A 26,780-nucleotide genomic window follows, 5' to 3' on the forward strand; every position below is an offset into this window, starting at 1 on the left:
CAGCTTGAAAGGTCCACTATTCACAAGGAATCAAGTAGCAGACTGGCATCTGGCTGCTATGTTTCTCAATAGAAGTATCCAGAGCCATAGAAGAATACCTACAAGATTTTCAGGGTAGTTTCCATCCTATCATTGCCAAACTTTAGGATATTTATTAGCCTTTCTGGATTTATTTCTATCAAAATTGACATTCTAGATAAATCTCAATGAATTTCAGGGCTTTCCTTTAGTATTAATAAGTAGATATATCTGTATTTCTAAGAGCAGACCCTCTCGCCAAATGACACCCTACCACTATATATAGACATCCCTGGATTCTTAGGCTGCTTTATTTGCTGAATGTCACATCTGACAGAATCCACAGTGTTCTGTCCAGCCTTTCCAATTAGGCTTATTTTTGTTTTACAATGTAATAAATACCTCTGAGCTTGTTATTGTATCTTATAAATGAATTGCTATAAATTGCTTATTACTCTAAAAGATTACAGCAGCTTTCTAGAAAATTAAAATTAATGTTTGTCTCCTGGGAGCCATCAAAATATGTGCCCATTATAATGTAGTTTGAGGAACAAATCAAATTCTTTTTTATTCTATTAAATTTTATATTATTATATTCAAATACTGTGTTGTTGAAAAATTAACTTTAAATCACTCTGCAAAGTCACTTAGAAATAATTTCCTAGAAGCATAATAGCCCATGATTTTTTTTTTCCACAGAAGTAGAATCATCTTATACACTTCACATACCAAGGGATCTCAGAGATTATGTCATCTAGCCTTCTCATTGGACAGATGAACAAATTTGGCCTGTAGAGAATCTATGACCATTTAACAATTATAGGGCTGGGACCAGATTTGGGTTTTGATTGCTTGTCTAATACTCCTTACACTTCCCCATAAACTCCTGTCTTCCTGTGTTTAGATCTGTACTCATAAGCATTATTTAATTCATTGCACAAATATTTATTCATTGTCCACAATGTGCTAGCCATTCTTTATTTTTTAAGGATTTATTTATTTATTCATGAGACACACACACACACACACACACACACACACAGACAGAGACAGAGACAGAGACAGAGACAGAGACACAGGTAGAGGGAGAAGCAGGCTCCATGCAGGGAGTCCGACGTGGGACTTGATCCCAGGACTCCAGGACCACGCCCTGAGCCAAAGGCAGGCACTAAACCACTGAGCCATGCAGGGATCCCCTGTGCTAGCCATTCTTTGAAATTCAGAAGATGCTGAGGTAAAGAAGGCAGACACAGTCCATGTTCTCAGGGAGCCATTATTTCCTGACCTCACATGGCTTCTGCAAATTTTTTTCCCAAATACTCAGCCTCCCATTCCTCTTCCCTTCACCATTTCTTTCCAAGCTTCACTATCTTCAGGTTCTCTTGACATCCTATTCTAAGTATCACTGGGCCATAAGCCTAAATCAGGTACCAGGATGCCTTCTCTGTTCCCCTCATTGCCCTAGTCTGGGCTATATGCCCTTGATCTGTGGTCCCTTAACACTGTAGGCTTACCTCTATCACAGCATCATTACTTGGAAAGGTATTCATCTCCTTACTTGTCATTCCTTCCTCTTAAACTGTAACCTCCTAGAGGGCAGGGATTTGGGTCACATTTGTTCCAGTATCTTTAGTATCTGCATAGTACCTGGAACAGAATAAGTGCTCACTAAATATTTGTTGTTGATTAATTGAGAATGTCTGAATAAATATAAGGTCTTATGTGGACTATTTTCATCTCACTGTAAATGAATTTAAGCAAATGAATTCCTCCTGGGGTTGTTTGTATCTTATTAGCTCCAAACTGATCATTAGAAAATAATGTCAAAAATATCTAATTCATTTCTAGGACTACTTTCTTCTCCATCCTGATGTCATGCTCCACATAATCTCTAAGCAGTGGACAGCTCATATCTATGGGAAAATACAATTCTCTGCTCAACTCAGAATAAGAACCTGATGTTAGATTTTAACATACCAGAGACAGGCTTCACTAGACTTTTGAGAAAATTACTTCTGTTTTCTGTTAAATGCCAAAATAATTTAAAAATTGACTTGCAGTGTAAAAAAATCCACAAATTAGAACGTGAGTTCTTGTCAGATGCTATCTTTCAGAGGTGAGCTTGTATGTGCAATGGACTAAGGTCTATGGTCTACTTCGAGAAACAGAAAACAATTACAAAACCCTCAGCACCAACATAAAAATCCACACCTTCCAGTTTAGTTATTATATAGGCCAGTTTATAATTCTTTCTCAGCTGGAATCTGATATGGCAGAGTCAATATATTCATTCAGATCGAAACTTTTCTCTTTTCACTGGGGCATGCTCTCTAATTGAACACTGCTTACACTTTGCATTGGGAAAGGAAAAACACTCCAGGACGTCTTTGCATTAAAGAGAACTACAGGGGGTTTACTAGATAATTATCCTTGAAATCTATTACAAGTAACTCTACAGGAGACACTACAATTTGGCCTACTATCTACTAAATACAAAGAAAAATAATGTCAACACTTCATCTATTATTATTTTAGTCAAAGGTGTAGGTATATAAATACATTTATTTAATATGATATTATTTAGTCATGCCATGAAAAAAATTATTATTTTCTCAAACGAATCAATGTCTGCTTTAAAATACAAACATATTTTCTTCATTTTTTCTCAACTGCTAAGTTTTAGGTATTGTTCTAGTTATTGGCATGAATAATCTCTTGGTATTCTTTCTGGGCTTAGCCTCAGTACCACTCAAAACAATTCTAAATTTTTTTTTTTAATTTTTTTTTTTCATTTATTTATGATAGTCACACAGAGAGAGAGAGAGAGAGAGAGAGAGGCAGAGACATAGGCAGAGGGAGAAGCAGGCTCCATGCACCGGGAGCCTGACGTGGGATTCGATCCCGGGTCTCCAGGATCATGCCCTGGGCCAAAGGCAGGCGCTAAACCGCTGCGCCACCCAGGGATCCCAAAACAATTCTAAATCAGAGAAACAGTTTTCGAAGTCCCTCTTGTTTCCTCCTTCCCCTTAGAAATTCCAATTTGAGTCCATCAGGCTTCCATGTGGCAACGAAGGAGACTTTACACATTATAATGATCTATTCTCCTTCCAATACTGTAAGTGCAGTTATCAGAAGAGAGTCATAAAGATATAATTAATGTAAATTTATTCCAATGATTAATAAACACTTATTTATCAAGAATGTAATTTAGCATTGGAAAGACTAGAATTAAATCCAATATCTTCCACATATTGTATTACTAATTTAAAGCTCAGTTTACACACAATTAAACATTTTGGCATTTTAAATGTGAAATATGTCAAGACTCTAGGACACCAACTTTCACACGGGGCTCAATGGATTATATACCTTAGGCCTTAATTCATTCTTCATGACCAACAATATACAATGATACAGGGTACAGTTAAGTTAGATATCTCTAATTCAAAATGGCAGGCATTCCAAAGGCTTCAAAGCTCTACCTAAACTATCCCTTCAGGCAATCATTAAGATAAATTGCAAATAGATTTATTTGTTGTTCTATTCTAGAGACTCATTTTACTGATCTGGGAGATACAAATGTCTGTTGTAAAAAAAAAACAAAAAAAAAAAAAACTTGAATCTGGCTGGTTAGACAAATAACATAAATCCAAAAGTAGTGTAGAGTGTAAGGTCAAATACCAGTTGCTTTTCAAGTCTATAAATATAAATGCAAGTGGAGAGGGCTCTAAATTTACTATATATGCATATATCTTCTTCCCTCCTTCTACTGTTCAATCTTGACTCCATTAGTTAACTGCTCTGGGCATCAATCTCTCCCTCTTTAAAATGAGAGGATTAAACCTGAAAAGGCATTTTTCTGTTCTAACATTCTGTGATTATGCCTAGAGGAAATGATCCTGGAGATCTAGGGAATAAAAAAAGGGTCTGTGGAGCACTTGAAATGACCACTGAAAAATGAGTTGAATTCTAGCTAGGAAAAGCAGGGTAAGAGGCATCCTACTTGAGAAAATACTGTGAACAATGGCTCTTGCTCAGGCAATTAAAAGCAAGCACAATGATGGTGATGAAGATGATGATGAAGATAATGCAAAATATTTTAGATTAGAGCAATACATCACAATGTACCATCTGCCATTCTATTTTGAGCAAATCTCCCCTCAGGCAATAACTACACTTGCCAGATTTTACACAAATATACAACACAGTTTTGTTCAGATAAAAACCATCTAAAATTGGAATGCCTTTGCCCCAACAACAACAACAAGGTGTGATGTCTTCATTAATATGTTAATTTGCCCATTTCCTATCACAGTAAACATAAAGGCCCCATGCACAGGTTGACCCAATTAACACTATACAGTTAACTTTAAAGAGTACCTTCTCAAAACTGCTGTGTGAAAAGAACAACACATGGGGTGATTTAAGAATTCATGGGAAAATGGGATTAAAGGAATAGACCTATGAAAAGGCTTAATATTGTTTTCAATTACCAAAATAAAAATCAGTAACACACTACATAAAGACAACATCAACAAGGTAAACAGTTTACATCAGTTATATTGAGGCTTTCACTATTGACTTCCCTCTGGCATATTCTGATCATGTTAGACTTCTCAGTTTCCTTTCACCAAAAATTTCAATTCTTATGTTTATGTGTACTTTATTGTACATTAAGTGCATATGAAAAAGCATCCTTTTCTGCACCCAGTCCTGTTTTGCTATGTCTCATACCATTCTGCATAATTCCCATGTGCTATGTCCTGCTATGCTCTTAGAGATGCACAGTGACTAGTGTTGCATTAGCAAATAAAAACACAGAATGCTAAGTTAAATTTGAAAGAAATAATAAAAGCAAGTATTTGAAGCAACTATTTCTGAAGCTTTCTCCACAAAATTCAAAATGATAGATTATTACCTTTCTCACAGTAAAGCCTTATCAAATCACATACCAGAGTCTCTTTTAGAGCAACTTTTACTGCTTCTTTCCCACACAATCCTATATTGGCTATTCTTCCTATATTGTCCTCCCCTCCCCACCCTGTCCCATCCTTTGCAAAGTTTCAAGCCCATAATCCACCATTCTGCTTTATCTACTTTTTCTCCTTTCCCCAAAACCAATATTCTCTCTTTCTAATTACGTCTAACAATTTGCATCATCTGCTTTCACATTCTTGTTGAAATATAGACAGAAGAAAATTTGCATGTACTCTGAAATTTTTGCATAAACAGAACTTCCATTTTGGATAGTTACCTCATTTAAGTATCTATAGTTTTCTTTGACTCAGTCAAAATACAAAGAGAAAAGATCATAAATATTTATATAAAATTATTATCAGTAAATTACTGCTAGAATATATATTGGGTTTCCAAATGTTATTCACTTTATTTACACTAACATTTTTGAACAAACAGCTCTGATTTTGCCATACTCTAAGTAAGGGCCAGTTCTTGAAATTTGCAGGGTGATATAAAGGAAATTTAGTTCAAGTTCTCAAGGGTGAAAAAAAAAATAGCTTTAGTGTATAAAAATCCTGGACCATTTCCAATACAAAACTTTAAGAAGTACTGAATTATTCATTTTTATTTGGAAAATATTATGACCTAACAGCTGAACAAATAAAATAGCATGTTAAAATTGTAGTTATTGGTATCTAAAAGCATAAAAATGGGTTTTTAACTGTTATGAGAGCTTTTTACCTCATTTTACAAACTGGTAATATTCCAATAAGAGTCATTCAGATCTACAAAAACGAGGAAAGTGTAAGTGGCAAGATACTGAACTGAGAGCAGAGGCTCTCATTCTAATTTCTTATGCAAGCAGAAGCCATAAGATTTTTAACAGAGATTCTATATCTCTGTTTTCTTATCTGAAAAGTGGGGACAGTAACTTCTCCAAGAATTGGGGCTGGAGATAAGAGAGTGGATTAGGCCTTCCTGGCTCAATCTCCTTCTCTTTCTCAGTCCACATTTCACCCATGGCACAGGACCTAACACTGTCATTTTTTCAGAAATGAAGTCTTAGAGGAATGAATGCAGGGTGAGTGGAGAGAGGAGGGGAATGAGTGAAAGGAGAAAGAGAGGGGAAAGGAGAGGTTTGATTTCAGCAAGCCAAAATAAGGTCCCACGTTGGTCCTTTTCCACACTCAGCTGAATGAGGCATGAGAGTTGAAAGTCACCAGTCGTTTTGTTTTGATGACATTTTCTGATTCACAAAATTTCTTCTCAGATTTTTCTCCCTCAATCCACTCCTTCCACCCCTAAGAAAAAGGAGGCCTAGGCCACTTTCATTTGCTACATTAAGAAAGAAAAGAAAAGGGAAGGGAAAAAAATAGGCTTTTAGCCTGTGTTGGTATTGAGGGTACCTCTTCAAGCTGGTGTCCCTTAAACACTGATTGATGTATTATTCAATGTGTGGTGAAGAGGGGAAGGTCTCTAAGGAGAAAAAATAAAAGCAGGAGGCCCACCAGTGATTGTGTGAATACTCTGTTGGACCTCCAAGCACTTCAGCTCTGAACTCAGTTGGATAAAGGAAGGCTACCAAAATCAGCCTCCACTGGAAGCCTAAATACTATACTCTGATGGTAGAGGCTTGGAGACTAAGCATCAAAGAACTCTTTCCAACTACATATACTCTTTCCCTGAGGGTTCTTGCAAATATACTTTTCTCTTCCATCAGACATTCTTGATGATGTTTAATGCCCCTAGTAGACTGTAATCTAGCCTGTCCCTTGAGAGTCTTGGCAAGGCAATGCCTTGGACCCTGTCCATGACACTTATCTTACAAGGAAATGGGGAGGGTACTCAGAACATTTAACTATGGCATTGAGATTTGCATTAAGTCGACTCTCCAACTTGGGTTCCTGAATTACAAGTGTTACCTGTATTATCCAGCAGTGCTGAGGTTTGAAAATGACCACAGACTATATATATCCTTTTTGTTGCTAGATTATGCCTTTGAAGAGGGTTGAGGAGACTGAGGTTTTTTGTTTTTGTTTTTTTTTAAGTAAAAGAAGTCTGTAATATAATGGAAGTTGTAGCTTATATTTATTTCAATATTTCTGCTACCTAGAACAATACCTGAATTAAGAGACATTCATAAAATATTTAATAAATAGGTGAAAGTTAATTAGCTTAAATGTGGTAGTAACTTTTTTTTTTCCTATTTGGGTTCTTGTATTATTTCTTTCAAGTTTAAATATCTATGTTGAAATGCCATGTCAAAGATAAAATTACATAGTAAGTATAAAGTTCTTCTGTGACCTATAAACTGCTAAACAAATCTGAAATATTATTGTTGTTAGGCCCTTTTAGCTTGGTGGAGGAGTCTGAACCAATTGATATAAGCAGAAATATGATTTTCAATTTATTTCCTTTTTATCAAATTGGTTAAGAAATCACCTTAAGTGAGTAGACAATTCAATGTTGCCATGTTTTCATGAAATTTCATTCTGTTCTTTTTGATTCTTGAATGAATGACTACCTAAAGACAAGTCAGTGATTCAGAGACAGTTTAAAGGATGCATTTTAACTGACTGAAACTCTAGTCATAAGAAATATATATAAATTGCTATTATTGATTTACCATTTCTTGAATTCCTAAAAAATAAAGGATATTATTAATGAGCACCTGCTTCACTCTAGGCATTTTTGATAGGTATTCTATTCTTAAAAAACTGCATAAAGTAGACATTAATAAATCCATTCACCTAAAAAGTGAGGGAAATGTACTAAGTGAGTGTTGGGGTAAACTGGATAGCTCAGGCCATTTTGAGAAGGTGACTTCTAGGCGTGCCTGCATAGTTCAGTTGGTTGAGTGTCTACTCTTAATTTCAACCTAGATCTTGATCTCAGGGCCCTGAAGACCTGCATGTGCTCTGCCCTCAGCAAGGATTCTGCTTGATGATTCTATCTCCCACTGTCCCTTGTCCTGTTCATGCACTCTCTCTCTCAAATAAATAAATAAATCTTAAAAAAAAGAAAAGAAAGAAAGAGAAAGTGACTTCTACTCAGTCCCAACCAATTAGGACGATGAAGGACAATTGTGGTTTTGCTACTACTTTTGACCTTTCAAGAAAAGCCAGAAATCGAATTTTTATATGATACCTTCCAAATTTTCTAATGTTGTCAACCAGTTCTTTTGAACAACAATAACAAAATCAACAACACTGAATAGGTGAGGGCAACACACCTGCAGGTCTCTATCTCATCCACAGCATTTCAGTTTGTTAATGCTGTATGAATTTGTTTCCTGTAATACTATGCTGAATCAATTGCTTCCTTTGCTTGATGATTTGTCTTCTTGAGCTATCTGCTATGGTCCTCTAATTTAGGTAAAACCACATGAAGTTGGTACTTGAAACAATATCTAAGTAAAAACAAAACAAAACAAAAAAACCACAACTGTTTCTGTATATTAATTAGATATTTCCACATTAATGCTACCTATTAAACATCTACAAAATATCCATGTCACACAACAAAAAAGCATGTATCTCTTGCCCACGAATTTGCAGATCATTTGGTTTCTTAAAGGCTGCATTTGAGGCTGGCATATCACTGGCCAAACAGATCACAAAGTCAAGGGGTGGGAAATTCACTCTTCAAATGCTAGGTCAAAGTATGGATACAGGGAAGGAAGAAGGCTTGGATTCAAACATTCAGTCTACTATAGTTCCTTGCCTTAATACCAGAGGTAGTTCACTGATTTGATCAAAAACATGTTAGGGTCATTCTCAAATGTATTTTCTGAATCATCTGGGTTTTTTCTCTTAGTTGACAACTAACACTTTTTGTATTATTTTGATTCTCTTTTGATTTTCCCATTTCTCACTAATGCTCCATAATCTTATCATTTTTATTTTATGATCTTCCTGGAAAACTGATTTAATTGCCTGTCTTATTTTTTATACAATACTGCTTACTTATTATAATGTTGGCTTTCCTTAAAAGCCCTAGAGTACTAAAAACTCAGCAAACCAAAAAAATAAAATAAAAGAAATAAGGCCACTAAATAATTTTACTGAATTAAATATAGAAACTTAGAACAAAGGAATAGGAATTAATGTACCATCCTAGAAAAGTATCTATCTATCTATCTATCTATCTATCTATCTATCTATCTATCTATCTTAAGTCTCAGTTCTATAGCTGACTAAAGCTTTGCTTATTTGCTTATTTTTCTGGTTTGTTTTATCAAAAATTTTTAAAGATATTCCATTATTTTATATGGATTAAGTAAAATTAAAAATTAGTATACACATTTTTTAAAGAAGCATAAATGTAACAAAAGCAGCATTATGTATCTAAAGCTTTAACAACGATTTTACTATTGACCAAAAATATCCACTTTAGGGAAATTGCCACTTGGAAATGGTTAGATATGGGCTCATATATTTATTTTCAAGAATGTTCATTGCATTTTTTAGTAAACACAAAAAATCTAAAATCCAATAATTCAGAAATTTTAATGTGAATTTCCTCATATTCATACAATGGAATGCTAGGTCCCTTTGGAAAGCATGCCATTTGAGAATAGTAAATTAGAGGGCAATAGGCATAATCTAGTCTGAAGGAGGAAAGCACATTTTCAAAATTATATTCAATATTTCTTAGACTTTTGCAGGATTCATGAATTATACTGATACTCTAATAAAAGCTAAAAACTCTCTTCTCAGAAAAATGCACTCACATGCACAAATAACAATTTGGAAGAGAGGTTTCAAATTCTAGGAGCCATTTTTAGGATGCTGAGTAAATGAAGCATGATATACACTGCAACAATTAAAAAAATCTGTAGCTATCTATTTATTTTAAGAAATTACACATATTACATACATATAGAAAATGTTCAGGGACTCCAGTAGCAATGTAGGCAAAGGTTTTTCAAAGAGACTTTCTTTCTGCTACAAACAGAAAATGCTGAGTGACAGCAAGCCCACATGCAGACATGCATACATACACATACTGAATAGAGAACTGTACTCAATAGAAGAAAAATAACATCTACAGGTGTAGAAACAAAGGGGGAAGCCAAATCCAGAAGATAATCACTGATATAATGATAGTCTGTTGAAGTTTCAGAGGAGGATTAAAACTCTATTCCTGGGGCACCTGGGTGACTCAGTTGGTTAAGTGTCTGACTTTGGCTCAGGTCATGATCCCAGGTTCCTGGGATGGAGCCCCACATTGGGTGGGCTCCTTGCATAATGTGGAGCCTACTTCTCCCTCTCCTCCCCACTTGTGCTCTCTGGTGCTATCTCTGTCTCTCCCAAATAAATAAATAAATAAATAAATAAATAAATCTTAAAAACAAACAAACAAACAAACAAACAATAACTCTAGTCCTTGGTTTCCAATCTTTTGCAGAAATAAGATGTGACCTCTAGCCTCAGCTAAGTGAGAGATCCCTACACAAAGGAGGTCTTCCTTGGCCAAGGAATTTGATGAAGTTTATTGAATTTATTATTTTCATTTAAACAATAACAATTTTTATTTATTTATTTCATCTGGTCACTTAGGACTCAGAGGTTTGAGGTGTTCTTGAGTAGGCACAAAGTGCAGGTCAGGGAGTACTAAAGGAGTAGTCTGTTCTAAAAGAATAGTCGCCAAAGCCTAAAATAAGCATTACCTATAACAGATTTTCAACTGTCTGTGCCTAAGTATGGTGAGGAGAATTTAGAGATGAGATAATCCAATTTCTTATAATTTCTATTTTTTGTTAGTTTCTGACTTCCTCCAAATAAATCAAAGTTCATAGATATTCATTGGTTAGGGATTCTTACTTCTTATATAGATAAACACTGTGTTTCCTCAAGGAAATATTTTAAGTGTAGTCACAATTTTATCCAAGCAATTTTCAATATTTTCCAGTTAAGTTAAAAGCAAAAGTGAGGTCACTGCAAATATATAGCTGCCACTATACATCTAGCATAGCTGAGAAATAATGCATGAATGAATCCTTCTCATTGCCTAAAGCCAGTCATTTGTGAGAACTTGAAGAAGCAAATCATGCACAAGCAACAGAGGTAGACAGAGGGTAGTTGGATGGATAACTGCAGAATTCACTGAGATTGGCTTAACTGCTGACTATTTTCAGTGTGTTCTAATTCAGTGAAAAATTATTTTAAATAAAGCCTCTAAGTTAAGATCAAGATCCTGCCAATAAGCAATGAACTCAACAAAATTTGAATAGACTATGAACCACAGTATCAAGGCAGAGTTATACAACAAGGCACTTGGTGCAACTTTTAGAGCAAAATGGTGGATGACTGGTAAAAATGTGCCTACTAGTATGATTTAGAAATCTTAGATAGTCTTAAAAATATGAGCAGTAAGAAAAATGCCTGGCTGGTTCTTACATGTGATTTAAAATCTGTCTCCTCATGTTGTAACCATTTATAATATCATGGGTTCTGAAGTTAAACTGAGTGAAGTATAAATCCATTCTCCACTCTTAGTGCCAGTTTAACTTTGAACAAATCACTTAACTTATTTCAGTCTCAGTTTCCTCATCTTTAAAAAGGTAGGAGCCATCCTCTTTGTCTTAGGGTAGTTTTGATGATTGAAGAAGGCAATGCACATAAAGGGCTTAGCGCTGTGTTGATATACAGTGATCAATAATGTGAGCAATCTGCAAATAGTTCTCTTAACTTGCTTTACATGTACCACATGTACAGCTTCCAGTCACTGCTAAAATGTTCCATGATCCTTTATATGTAACCACATATATTTCTAGGACGTCCGATAAAAGTAGGCAAAACTTCAAGACATACTAGGCACTATTTGGCACATGTTTCTTAGTAGGAAATGGCAGTGATATCTAGAATTCAAGGAACACAATATTATGTCTCATATACATTAGATTATTCAATTCTTGTAACGGAATCATTATTTTCTTCTTTCTATAGATGATGAAAATGAAGAATCTACCAAAGCTAATCACTGGCAGAGCTAAGCTTCACACTATGTCTCAGAACCTAAATTCAGGCTGCCCACTTCCAACAGTGTCTATTATGGGTTGAATTGTGTCCTTCTCCCATCTCCCCAAATTCATATGTTAAAATCCTAACCCCAAGTACTTACAAATGTGAGTGTACTTGGAAAAAAAGGGTCATTGCAGATGCAATTAGCTAAGACAAGATCATTCTGGATGAAATAAGATGGACCCCTAATCCAACATGAACAATATCCTCATAAAAAGGGAAAATTTGGACACAGATACACAGACAAGGAAAATGCCAAATAAAGTTGAAGAGAGAGATCGGTATGATGCAGTAGAAGCCAAGGAAAGCCAAAGGTTCCAGGAAACCACCAGAAGCTAGGGAAGGGTTAGAGGACATGCTCCCTCACAGTCCTCAGAAGGAAATCAATCATGCTGACATCTTGGTTTTTAACTTCTAGTCTCCAGAACTGTGAGATAATGCATGTCTAATGTTGAGACCACCCAGTTTGTGGTACTTCAAATACATAGGTCTCCTCTCTTCCCTTTCCCTTTCATTATTGATTCCTACTAACATTTAGAATACCAAATCATTTTGTTTATTTTTGAGGCCTTCCAAAAACGATTTTAACTTACTAGAAAAAAAGATCATGAAATTCCAGAACTATAGTAAACTAGGTTGCTCAGAATACCTTCCATCTATAAGACACAGAAATGCTATATAAAGTAAACTAACAAAAAAATGCTTTAGACAGTTACATTTAAAAGAAAGACAAATTAGGCAGACCTGAAGAAAAATTTAGTGAGCTAAAAAGAGAACTGAGGGAATTACCCAGAATTCAGCTCAGAGGAATATGTAAGATAATAGAAGTAATACATGAAGGGTATGAAAAGACATTACAATATATGTACAATAGCAGTTCTGTGAGAACAGAATAGAGAGATGAAGGGAGGGAGAGGCAACACTCAAAATGCAAGTGAATGAAAATTATCCATAATTGAAGACATGAGTCCAGAAGCAGTGTAATGAGTGTTAAATAAAGAAGAAACCCATACTTAACATTTCATTTAAAATATCTTCCTAAATGTGGGGTGCCTGAATGGCATAGTCAGTTAAGCATCCAGTTCAGTTTCAGTTCAGGTCGTGATCACAGGGTCCTGAGATCAAGCCCTACGTTGGACCCCATCCATGCTCAGCATGGAGTCTGCTTTAGTTTCTCTCTTCTTCTCTCTCTGCTCTTCCCCCCTGCACAAGACACACTCTATCTTGCTGTAAAATAAATATTAAAAAAAAAACACTTCCTAAATGTAAAAGACAGACCCCCTAAAAAATCATTTCCTAAATATAAAAGACAAATCCCCTAAATTCCTAAAATTTAAAGTCTACTATATTGATGACAGCCTTACAACCAATCACAATGGAGAAGACTGCTGAAGAATACATTTAATATGTTGAGAGTAAGTATCAGTCACTGTAGAATCGCATACTCAATTGGGCTTTCAATCCAGAGTGAGGGCAAAATAGACATGTTCAGGCAAAGGTAGAAAGGATTTACTACTCCAGAATCTGCTGAAAGTAGTACTAGTAGAAATACTTCAAGAAAACAAAATTTAGCTTGGAAGAAAATGCAGAATATGAAATATAATAGTAAGCAAAGAAATCAATGATGTTTTGGCTATACAAAGGATTATTAATAATGACTAAGTTTGGGTTCTTAAATTAAAAATACAGGAAAGATGGGAGAATGGATTGCATTTAAAAAGTTTAACGTCTTTGTATTTGGGGGAGGACATCAGGAATATTTGTGAAGATTAGACAGGGTTAAGGCAGGTATTTGTTAATACAAGTAACTAACCATTAAATTTAAGAATAATACTAAAAGAATAAAAACACTGCAGAACTTCAAATTAATAGAGAAATCAAAGAATATAAAGAAAACTTGACTAATAAAAAAAGAATGGGAAAATAATTAAAAGAAAGCATAGTACAGAGAAGCATACTACAGAAAACAGTAAAAGGAATATATCCAAATATATTTTTATTTTCAAAAATATAGGTGGATAAAAATTTCCTATTTAAAGTCAGAGATTTTCCAACTGTATTTTTTAAAGGTATAACATGCTTACAAGAAGACATGATTAAATAAAAAGTTTTTTTTTCAGTAAGGTTGAAATTAAAGATACAAAAAAGATTGTATCAACCTAAAAAAGGTTATGTAAGCAATACTAAAATGAGACAAGAGGGATGCCTGGGTGGCTCAGTGGTTGAGTGTCTACCTTCGGCTCAGGGCATGATCCCAGTGACCCAGGATTGAGTCCCACATCAGGCTCCCTATGGGGAGCCTGCTTCTCCCTCTGCCTGTGTCTCTGCCTCTCTCTGTGACTCTTATGAATAAATAAATAAAATCTTTAAAAATGAAAATAAAATGAGACAAGATTAATTTTCAGTAAAATATATTGATATAGTGGATTATTAGTAGTATATAAGCTACACAATGGTGGACATTTTATTTTCTGCTGTATTGATCAATATATCCTAAGTGTCTAGAATATTACTTGGCATGTAAGCGCTAAGAAATTTTGTTTAGTGAATGTTGAATGAATACTAACAGAAAAAAAATATCAAGAGCTAGTACAATTCTGAATCTATATGTCATTAAAAAATTAGCCTTAAAATATAAAAGAGCACATACTGTATGAATATGGCTGGGTACATGCACACACACATAGAATTTTAGAAAAAGACCAAAAAAAAAAAAAAAAAGGCAAGAATTTGTAAGAAACTGTGAACTTTGCAAAGAAATTCTCACTACCATCTGCCAGTCTGTCACCTGTTGGAGTTAGACAATGTGACTCCTAAATTACAGATATGGTGACTCAAACCGATAACACTGTTGTGCAATATCATGCTTGTGTTCTCATCTTTGCTTATTTAATAATGGCATAAGGTGCATAGATAAATCAGTCATCTTGTTTAGCTGAGTCCCTGATGCTAAAAGGACAAGGTGATCTTCAAGTTCTGTTTTCAGTGTGATTATGTTGCCGTCTCCTCCACATTCTTCAATAGCATCTGGTGAGCATGCAGTGTGAATTGCTAATTCAATTCTAGCTATAAAATTAGTCCAGGTTCAGCAGAGAGCATAGGAGCAGCTGGTAAACAATAAGAGATCCCATAGGCTCCACTAGCTGATTTACTTCAACTGGATGCCTGACTTATTTTTTTCCTCACCCTTTTCTCTTAGTCAGGGATGCTGCAAAATTTGGCCAGGTCGCTAGACAGAGAGCTAGCGTGGTAGTGTATGTGGGAGGAAGAGATTCTAATTCAAAAGAAGCAGCACAAGTGAAGGAAACAGTCAACAAAACTAAAAAGCAGCCTATGGAATGGGAGCAGATATTTACAAATGCTATATCTGATAAAGAGTTAGTATTCATAATCTATAAAGAATTTATGAAACTCAGCTTCCAAAAAAACAAATAATCCAGTTAAGAAATAGGCATAGAAGACACCCAGATGGCCAACAGACACATGAAAAGATGTGCAACATCACTCATCATCAAGGAAATGCAAATCAAAACCATCTTGAGATACCACCTGTCAGAATGGCTCAACTTAACACAAGAAACAAGTGTTGACAAGGATGTGGAAAAGAGAAACCCTCTTGCACTATTGGTGGGATTGCAAAGTGGTATAGCCACTCTGGAAAACAGTATGGAAGTTTCTCAAAAAGTTAAAAATGGCAATTTTTATTAACCTATGACCCTGCAATTTCACTACAAGGTATTTACCCAAATTTACAGATTTGAAGGGGTATATGCACCCTGATGTTTAAAGCAGCATTATCAACAGTGGCCAAAGTATGGAGAGAGCTCAAATGCCCATCAACCAATGAATGGATAAATATATATAATGGAATATTACTCAGCCATCACGACATCAAAATTGTGTCGTTTGCAACAATGTGGATGGAGCTAGAGGATATTGTGCTAGGTGAAGTAAACCAGCCGGAGAAAGACGAATACCATGATTTCAACCATCAAACATAACAGATGAACATATGGGAAGGGAAGTAAAAGGAGAGAGGGAAACAGCTTAAGAGCCTCTTAACAAAAGAGAGGACAAACTGAGGGCTGATGGAGGGAGGTGGGTGGGGGATGGGCTAAATAGGTGATGGGTATTAAGGAGGGCCCTTGTGATGAGCACTGCGTGTTGTATGTAAATGATGAATCACTATATTCTATTCCAGAAACCAATATTGCTCTGTACGTTAATTAAAATTTAAATTAAAAAAGAAAAGAAAAGAAAAAAGAAAAGAAAAGAAAAGAAAAGAAAAGAAAAGAAAAGAAAAGAAAAAAAAATAATACAACTCTGAAAAAAGGTTGGTAAGACTGGAAACACCCTTACCTTCCTTCTTTTTTCTGTACCTATGTCATATGGCTACTGGGAAGAAGCCATTTCAATGCCATTATTAGTCTCAGTAACATTTTTTTCTGTTTGCTTAATGGAGGAATGATTTCAGCCAACTAGGACTTAGGTAATAAAGATGGAGAGGTACCATCATTATGCCACCAAGTGTATAATTTTAAAATTGGGTTAAATCTATATTTGGGCAAGACGAGGTCTCTTTTGCTATCACTGAGTGTTTCAGTTTGTGTGTATCTTGTCATTGTAAGGTGATAGACTGGAGTCTTGCCCAGGTGGACACCTCCTTAACCTACTGAACTGAGCTCTGAATTCTCATTAAGTTTTGTGGGGAGTTTTCATGTTTCAGTTTAAGACAGTCTTTAATTCCTCTAATGGCTTTATTTCCCTAACCTTAGGGTCAAGTCCACACCAACAGACTTGTTAGAATAAATTACTGGAACATCAGTAATTTCTGATAGCATTCAAACAAGTTAAGTAGAAAGTACTACTAGATAATGCCAAAGTGAGAAAGAATGAATAATAAAAACGTAGTTGCTAACACTGATGGAATGGAATGGGAAGAAAATAAAACAACTCAAACTGTGCAGTATTTCCCAAAAGAAAATCATTTCATTCCATTATCTAAGATAACATCCAGAATGTCTGCAAAGGAGGTTAATGGTTAACTTATCTGAGAGCCCTGGAAAGAACTCTGTGACCTTTGGAGACAGAGAACACTGCTGGCTCAACAATGAGATGAAAAACAAGCACTTCTCTCCAGGAGGAGGAACACATTTTCTATCACAGGGTTTTGTGCTTTGGTGAAATTAACAGGTCCTTATGAGGACAGTTTAATTAATCAGAAACTCAATTTTCAGAACAACATCCATTGGCAGAACAGATCCTCAGGAAAAGATCATGGACTGAAAAACAGGCAATTTTTATATTGAGTCGACTTTCCAGATAGGGAAGAAAATTTCAGATGTTTTGTTATCTAGTTTTCAAAACCATTAAGAGGTCTGGGAGGCCATGTCTATCAATTATTCAAAAAAACACAGTAGCAGCATTGGCCAAGCAGCAGAAATGGTCTCACCTTCTTGAAACAAAATGTCCAAATATGTTCATTAACACCAAAACTAACTGCATCTCCCTTGGAGTACGTATAAATCATCGCAGGGAGGAGATGATCAAGTTGAGATTAGAAAGAACATACCTAATGGGTTCTTATGGAAAAGCAGTCCCAGAGCTGAATCTTGATTCCAGTTAAAAGTTACAATTTTCTGTATTCTAAAGTAAGAGTAATAGTGGATATCTGTGGTTTCAGAGAGGCCTGGGGACCTGAGGTAGGCTGCTTTCAGAGAAGAGAGAAAAGCTGAATAGTATTATTGTGGATGAAAGAATGTTACCATTTGGCTTCTCTGGAAGCAGATGCCAAAACTGGGCCTGGGGTGCAAAATGTTTATTAGAAATCAACGCCTGGGAAAAGAAAGTTATGAAGCAGAATGAAGCAAGGGAAGAAGCCAAACTGTAATGCTGGCAACAAGCCTTAGGCAAGGAACCCTAGAGCAGATAGTGTGTAAGAGTTGTCTTGCAACAGGCTGAAAAGACCATTCCTTCTCACTTAGACACCAGGTGCTGGAAAGGTAAGAAGGAGAGCGAGGGGCCCATCCATCCTGAATGACGTGACAATTGCAAGCCATCTGCTGATAGTTCTCCTAGGAGCTGGACAGCAAAGCCTTCCGTGAAGCAGGATGTGGGCTGAGCATGTCCTGGTGTCTACAGAGGCCTAAAGAAAAAGTAGTCCTCCGAGCGATTTTTGTGCTGTGGACATCTAGAAAACATCAGGACAATGAAGCCGAAGAATCAAATTAAGTTTTTTTACATAGTATTTTAAATGATATAGCTGATCTTCTTCCCCATCGTGACTGATTAGCCCCAAAGAGTTCTCTTTAGTGGAAGAATCATTTAGGGCACTTGTTGAGAATGTAGATAATAAGCTATGATCCTTCTGGATTCTGAGTCACGGGAGCAGTGATGAGTTCAGGGATTAGTGTCATCTGTGCTGATGGGAGTGCTATGGCACTGTCTCACACACTTGGAGAAAACATTCCGAAAGCTTTGGGAAGCTCTGCCACAGACGAGGGTCCTGTGCGTCAGAGTCTGAAGGAGGAGAGCATTGTCCAGGAAAGGAAGGCAGAAGGGAGCAGAGTGAGAATGCCACATGTAGAGCACGCCTGCGCGCACATACAGACAGACAGCTGGTAGGAGCAAGCACCAGGGGAGAAGCAGGCCTCAGGGCAATTTTGAGAAAATGTGTCCTTTGCCAACCATTGTGGGGTAGACGATCTTTGGGAGGAGAGAAGAGACACTTCTAAAACACAAATAATGGGTCAAATGATATGTTTATTATAGTGGGAAATGACAATTGCACACAGACAGAAGGCAAATATAAGACTTGAAGTTACCCAAGAGTCTTTAGCAGGCTTAACAAGCCTCTAAATTTCCCACTTACAACATGATCAGCCCAATAAGTGTCTATTTAAACCTATGTTTTACTTAGCTTATAACCAAATTCTTATTAATCTCCTTTATATCTAAATGTAGAATGATATAGCTCTTAAGCCGAGAGAAAGTTTTAAGGACAGCTTGTTACCCTTCTTCCAGTATCTTTAAAAGATTTTATTCATTATTAAAAAGACAGTTCTGGATTATCAAGCACTGGATCTCTTCATTTATGCCTTGTGAATAAATTTGACACAGTTATGTAGAGCACTGAATAATTTAGTGAACTGAGGCCACTTGGGACTGAGAAACACTCATATTTGGAGTGCCTCAGAATTTTTATGGCTTTTTTTTTGTTTAAACCCATAAATGGTGACAAAAATTGTATTAACAACAAAATATGTAGATGTATGATTATGTAAGATCTCCTACTTAATTTTTCCATATTTAATATAAGCCTACTTGCTTTTTATATGACATTCTGCACACAGAACATTAAACATGCTTGAAACAATGCAGAGCATTCATTTTAAATATATTTTCTTGTTTTTAATCATTAATGTAAAATAGGTTTTGCTTCACTAATTTCAAATTAGTCATTCATATATTAGAATGTGATGATAAAAAAAGAATGTGGGAGGAGAGTGACATGCTTAAATTTGATACTATCTTGATTCTTTGTTAAATTATAAAAACAAATAATTATGATCCCAACAAAAGAAATTTTAATAATTGCTGATGATGGCATGATTTTGACAAGCTCAGTTTTATTTACTGTAGTTGACTTCTCTGCTATCCAGAGATTTCATAAATAAAAAACAACTGTATTTAGAAATTTTAGATCTAATGCAGTGACAGCCTTCTTTTTTTTAAAAGATATTATTTATTTATTCATGAGAGACTTAGAGAGAGAGGCAGAGACATAGGCAGAGGGAGAAGCAGGCTCCCTGGGGGGAGCCTGATGCAGGACTGATCCTAGGACCCCGGGATCATGACCTGAGCCAAAGGTAGACGCTCAACCACTAAGCCTCCCAGGCACCCCTGCAGTGACAGCCCTCTGCTCAGTTGCCACTGGGTTAACCATGTGTCTGCACTGTTCTTTTTTTTTTTTTTTTGTCTGCACTGTTCTTTGTAAGCCACACTGACTGATGTTCTCAGTAAGCCGAATCTGCTCTGAAGTCGACCATACACTTATTCACTCAGCTCCATCATAGGAGTCAGTCATGTTTACCAAAGGACCTAGCAGGGAGCCTGTAGCAGACACTCCCACCTATGTTAATATCTTTTTGTCTTTCTTTCTCTCCATAAATAATCCAGAAACTCAGATCAAAGAGAAGAGTAGGAAATTGCATTATTATTATGGCATTAGAAAGTCACAAGACAGTATACAGAAACACATTAAATATAAAAATATCAATATATAAGAACAAAGACGTATATTGTATCATATTATGAGAAAAAAAGTAATAGAGAATTCTGAAAATATAGCATTGAGATATCCTACAATTTTTTAATTGTAAGGAGGCTATAGATGATTATTTAATCTCAAAGTCCTCACTTGGCAAATTACAAAAACAGGTTCAGAAGGGTTATTATCTATAGATCACCTACTTTGGATCAGGAACTGTGTTGATTATTTTATACATGTTCTTTTATGTCATCCCCAAAACAATCCTAAGAGAATTGTTACTTGCATATGAACACTATTTTCTGCATTTTATACATAAGCAAGGAAGTCTTGCTAAAAGTTATTCAATTATTAGCTGGAAATATTAAAATCAATTCTGTCTTACCCCTAAATTCACTTTTTCTGCCTGATGTCAGGGTATATAAAGGGGCCAATAAAGATTTTAATTGAATTGAGGGGAGGCAGACAAGGCGGTGATTCATTTACGTTAACTTTAATTAAGAGAGGGAGTTCCAGTGATAAACCCAAAGACTTCAGGCGCCAGGCAGGAGACCTAAATATGTGAAGAAGTAATGGTTATTGCAGTGCATTGTGGGTTTCTTACCTCTCCTAAAGGCATTCCTATTCAATTAAAAAAAATTGGATGGGCCCAATAAAACATATCTGCCAGAGGGTTACCAATTTACAACTTCTGAAAGGAAGCAAAAGCAATAGATCTACAAAAATAACTCTCAAAAACATTTTAGGCTTGAGATGGAGGCAGCATATGTGGAAGGCACAACAAAAGAATTTCAAGTAAGAGTAGAAAAATCAGGGGTTGGCTGGTTTAACCACATCAAAGAACTAATTGCTCATCATATGTAGGGAGGGCAGAGTGTGCAGTGAAGGTAAAGGGAGACCAGAAGAGGAAAGAAAGGTTTGGTGGTCTATATGTCACCCTAAGTATTTGAGTTCTATCATAATGAGAGACATATACACTTAGGTATGTGCCTAAAACTCTCCTTCCTACTTTGTACTAGGTATACTTACCATATATTGTCTTCATAAGAACCTTTACACTTTACAGATTAAGTAACTTGGATTGATTTAAGATAAATAACTTTCCCAGTGTCATTTGATAAAAAGTGGGAGAACCAAAATTCAGATTGTGTCTGTCTGATTTTAAAAATAATCCATAAAACACTATACCACATGGTTTTCTGTAGGAAATGACAGATCTGGACTTCAGTGTGAGGGCTTTTGCAAGGTCAAGGGTTGAGCAGAGAAATCCTCAGTTAAGATGGTGATTATAGGACCAAAAAGATGTATTGGATTAAAAATAATATAAATTACAATGACCAATATATTTATGGTTATGTACTTATAATCACCACATGCTAAGTACTTTTCACATATTAGCTAATTTTATCTTCATATGAAACCTATGTAATAAGTACTACAATTAACATCGTTTGCATTTTACAGATAAAAAAACTGAGGCACTAAACTCTTAAAGTTTAAGCAGATATAAATGGTGAAAGATGAAACTCTAATCTATCAAATTGAACCAATTTCTCCTTAACCAAAAGTAAAATATGTTGCTCAATTAAGGGAAATGTGAAAAGGAAAAAAGACTTTCAGAATCATTAGTTTTCATTTGACATAAATATGACTTCAGTAGATAAGTTCAGTTAGGTAGGCAGAATGATAATGAGGTCAAATATCTATGTGCAAACTCTCAAGGACTTTTCTCTTCACCCTAAATTGCATTCAGAGTCATACAATCTAATCTCCATCAAGTATATCACAAAATCAGGGAAAATTGATGCAGGAAACTGAACCAATCAAATAATTACAAGTGAAGACGTTCTAGAAAAAGAAAAATAAATACTGTGATCTTTAGATACTAAACATGCCCCCATTTTCTCTACATACTCCACTGTTTTTTGTCAGGACCTAGAGGGAAGTGGTAAACCAGTTTCCAATTAGTTTATGTATAAAATCAAGAGTTTTCCTTCTCCAATTGCTTCATGAATCAGGCACAAAGCAGGCATATATCTCGTCTGTATCCTTCCTTTTCTTTCTTCCATTTTCACAAATTTGATAGATGGTAGATACAGTTGCAGAAACATTTATATGTGAAGAAGTTGAGTGACTTCATTTAATAAAAACAATTTGGGAAGATATCCTGTAGAATGTTCCATTTCCACAACTCTGATATAAATTTCAAAATCAGAGTTCCAGCAACAGGAAAAAAAATTAGCTAGAGATAGCAACTTTACTCTTAACGGGAACACTAAATTACCACGTTCAAAACTAAGCCATATAAACAACTTCAGTTTCTTTAGGAAAGGATGAGGAGCCTTTTCTTTTTAAAGGAACATATATTATTTTATTTACCACAGTGACAAATGGAGCTTAAGACGACAAAATGAGGAGATAAGAAGTGTCCGTTGTTAATAGACAAATGGTTATAAGAAATGAAATATGGGGATCCCTGGGTGGCTCAGCGGTTTATCGCCTGCCTTTGGTCCGGGGCACGATCCTGGAGTCTCGGGATCGAGTCCCACGTCGGGGTCCTGGCATGGAGCTTGCTTCTCCCTCTGCCTGTGTCTCTGCCTCTCTCTCTCTCTCTATCATGAATAAATAAATAAATACATAAATAAATAAATAAATAAATAAATAAATAAATAAATATTTTTTTAAAAAAGGAATGAAATATATTATCTACCAGAATTTATACAGATCTGGCTTCAATACTAGAATATGAAATATTACTCAGAATACATAGGCAAGGGGAGGAAACTGAGCTTAATACACAGAAAATAAGGTAAAAAAAAACTTGATAAGTACAAAATGGTGAGTAAAAGAAGTGAAAATCAATGGATCTACCTACACTGACTTTGAAGAAAACTGGGGGAAGAGAGCCAAACATTTCTAAGTAGTTACATAAATTTGAGTCAAAGATTCTATATTAGTCTATTATAGTTCTTTTGGTTACCAGTAACAAAACCAGACTTTGGCCACCTTAAGCCAAATAGGAAATTTATTAGACAAAGGTAAGGTATATTGTAGAACACAATAAATAGCCACCCAAGCAAATCACAGGAAAAACAGGCAACTGGACATCACACAGGTTCTCATGAGATGTAAATAAAACTTTCCTTTAGAGAATCATGAAAAACTTGTCAGAGTTTCAAAATTCCAAGCTTCCTCATCCCTCAAATATGAATTTTACATTTGAGTTAGATATCCATGTTGTGATCAGCCAGGTTTGGATAGAGAACTATCCTATAGGACATATGGGAATACTGGTATCTACTCTTGTTTGAGGGAAAATTCCTAAAACAATAATTTTGACTGGTGATTCCTACAGTGAATATTTAGTTAATATAAATAAGTAAACAAATAAATAACATCTGAACATTACATTGGATTTGTTTCAAGAATAATCTAATTATTTGCAATACTAAGATAGAGGGGTAAAAAAATGTGATTATGTATTTTAGCAAACTAACTACGTGAGGAAATTGCTCAAAAATGTAGACGTGAAGGAAGATGGTAGAGTAGGAGTATCCTGAGGTCACCTCGTGCTATAGACATACCAAGGCAACAACTATACTTACGTGACTAACTCAGAAAATGACTGGAAGCCTGGCAGAAGAGATCCTCCACAGCTAGTCAGAAAGTGAAAGCCACATCAAAAAGAGTAGGAGGGGTGGATATGCAGTTGGAAACCAAACCCCCAATGTGACCAACCACAAATGGGAGGAACAGCACAAGCATAGAGGAACAAGGGTATTAGAATCCACACTGAAGACCCCAAAACCTAGGGACCTGCACAGGGAAGACAAGTCCTATAATAAGGCCTTGTTTTCTGGCCTTGAAAACAGTAACGCTTAACTCTGGGACAGCAGAAAGGCTATAAAGAGTTTACTCTAAAGAGGTAACAAGCTAAATAACTCAGCCCAAGACACAGCACAGGACCACCAGTTTGAAAAGCATCTGGGGTATACATGAAGATTTATTGACTAACCTTAGAATACATGTTGGAGGAGCAGGGGTCTGCAGAACATTTCTCTGTAAACAAATGGCTGGAGGGCACCATTTTCCTAGCTTTCTCGCAGCTTAGATAGCCAGGTGCTTGTGGAACCAGTGCTAACACTAAGTATCTACTTTGATAGTACCACATGTTCTGCCCTAATGTTCACCTGAAGACTGGCCTCACCCAACCTATAATGGTCCCTCCCAAGTGGCTTTAGCCTTATCACACCTGGCAGGCAGCCCTGACCAGCAGGACTGGCACAACTCTGAATGATTCCTGCCCTGGTTATATTCACACACACACACACACACACACACACACACACACCAGCATACCTGAGTTCTTGTAGCCAGGCCTCTTAGTTGGCTATGCAGAGAATGAGCTCTGTCCTTCAGTGTGCCTGCAGCTTTGGCTGAGGCTGATTGCAGCAGCTAGGCTGAGTGCCAGCCCTGCCCACTATGAGTGCATGTTGGCCACAACCAGGCCTCTCAACAGAATGGAGAACAAACTGCCCGGTGTGTCCAGAGCAGGCAAAGGAGCTTATTGCAGCAGGCTGTGCTTAAGGCAATCATGGCTCAACCACAATAGGAGGGTGTAACACCAGGGGATGTGTCTGGAATACTTCGTTCTAGCGACCAAAGAGGATTGCACTATAGGGCACCACAAAACTTCTACACAAGGCCACTACTTTCAAGATCAGGAATTGTAGCTGACTTACCTAATACATAGAAACAAATGCAGAGTATTAGACAAAATGAGGAGACAGAGTAGAATGTCCCAAATGAAAGAACAAGACAAAATCATGGAAAAAAGAGCTAAATGAAATGGAGATAAGCAATATGCCTGACAGAGAGTTTAAAGCAATGGTCATAAAGATACTCACTGGACTTGAGAAAAGTGGGTGGTTTTAGTGAGAACTTCAACAAAGAGAGAAAATATTTAAAAAAATAAACCGAGCTGAAGAATTCAATAACTGAAATGTAAAATACACTAGAGGGACTCAACAGCAGATTAGAAGATGCAGAAGAATGGATCAGTGAACTGAAAGGGTGACAAAAAGTAATCAAGCTGTACAGGAAAAATAAACAAATAATGAATTAAAATAAGTTAAGGAACCCCTGTGATATCATCGAGTGCAATAACATTCACATTGTAGGGATCCCAGAAGTAAGAGAGAGAAGAGAACATAAAATTATCTGAAGGAGTAATAGCTGAAAACTTCCCTAATCTGGGGAAAGGAATATACATCCAGGTTCGGGAGGTACAGAGAGCCACTAACAAGATGAACCCAAAGAGAGCCACACCAAAACACAAAATAATTAAAACAGCAAAAAATAATGATACAGAATCTTAAAAATAGCAAGTGAAAAAATCATTTACATAGAAGGGAAACCCCATTAGGCTATCAGTTAATTTTTTAGCAAAAATTTTGCAAACTAGAAGAGAGTGGTATGATATATTCAAAGTGCTAAAAGGCAAAAAACCTACAACCAAGAATCCTCTACCCAGAAAGATCATCATTTAGAATTGAAGGAGATAGTTTCCCAGACAAACAAAAGCTAAAGGAGTTCATTACCACTAAACTAACATTACAAGAAATGTTAGAGAATTCTTTAAGTGGTAGCAAAAGACCATAACTATAAGTAAGAAAATTATGAAAGAAAAAAAATCATAGATAAAAACAAATATTAAAGGTTGTAGATTAATTACTTATAAAACTAGTATAGAGGCTAAAACACAGAAGTAGTGAAATCAATTATAACTATAAAAAGTAGCCACAGAATACACAAAATATAAAGGTGTAAAATGTGGCATCATATAGATAAGCGTGGAGAAGGGGGTAAAATTTAGTGCTTTTATAATTTGCTTAAGTGACCATCAACTTACTCTAAGCTGCTATGCCCACAGTTACGTATGAGCCCAATGATAACCCAAAATGAAAAACCTATAATAGACACACACACTACACAAACACACACACTACAAAAATAAACAAACAAACAAATAAATAGGAATTCAAGCATAACACTAAAGAAAAACATCAAACTGCAAGGGAAGAGAACAAGAAGAGAAGGAGAAAAAGAAGAAGGAGAAGGAGGAAAATAATGAAGAAGAGAGGGAATAGGAAGGGGCAAAGAAAAAGAAGAAAAGGAGGAGGAGAAGGAAGAGGAAGAGGAAGAGGAAGAGGAAGAGGAAGAAGAAGAAGAAGAAGAAGAAGAAGAAGAAGAAGAAGAAGAACCATGACACAGAAACAGAGAAGAATGGAAAAAACAACCAGAAAACAATTAACCAAATGACTATAAGTACATACCTATTAATAATTACTTAAAGTGTAAAAGGACAAAATATTCCAATAAAAAATAATAAGGTGACTGAATGGATTTTAAAAAAAGACTCCTCTATATGATGCCTACAAGACACTCATTTTAGTATATGACAGACATATGCTAGACAGAAAGTGAAGGGATGGAAAAGATATTCCATG

General features: G+C 35.9%; 1 protein-coding gene across 11 annotated transcripts in view; it reads right to left on the reverse strand.

Annotated features, from left to right (window-relative positions):
* The window catches only part of LINGO2 (leucine rich repeat and Ig domain containing 2), a 1,132,704-nt gene that overhangs the window by 544,341 nt on the left and 561,583 nt on the right, over positions 1-26,780 (reverse strand). The window contains exon 1 of one of the 11 annotated variants that reach the window (XM_077912222.1): positions 24,631-24,765. The exons of the other annotated variants lie outside the window; for them this stretch is intronic. The gene's annotated coding sequence lies outside the window, so the exon portion shown is untranslated. Of the gene's footprint in view, positions 1-24,630; positions 24,766-26,780 lie in introns of those variants that run through there. 11 annotated transcript variants of the gene reach the window in all.

This window comes from Canis aureus, chromosome 10 (genome assembly GCF_053574225.1).
Source record: "Canis aureus isolate CA01 chromosome 10, VMU_Caureus_v.1.0, whole genome shotgun sequence".
In the NCBI taxonomy this organism is placed as follows: Eukaryota; Metazoa; Chordata; class Mammalia; order Carnivora; family Canidae; genus Canis; species Canis aureus.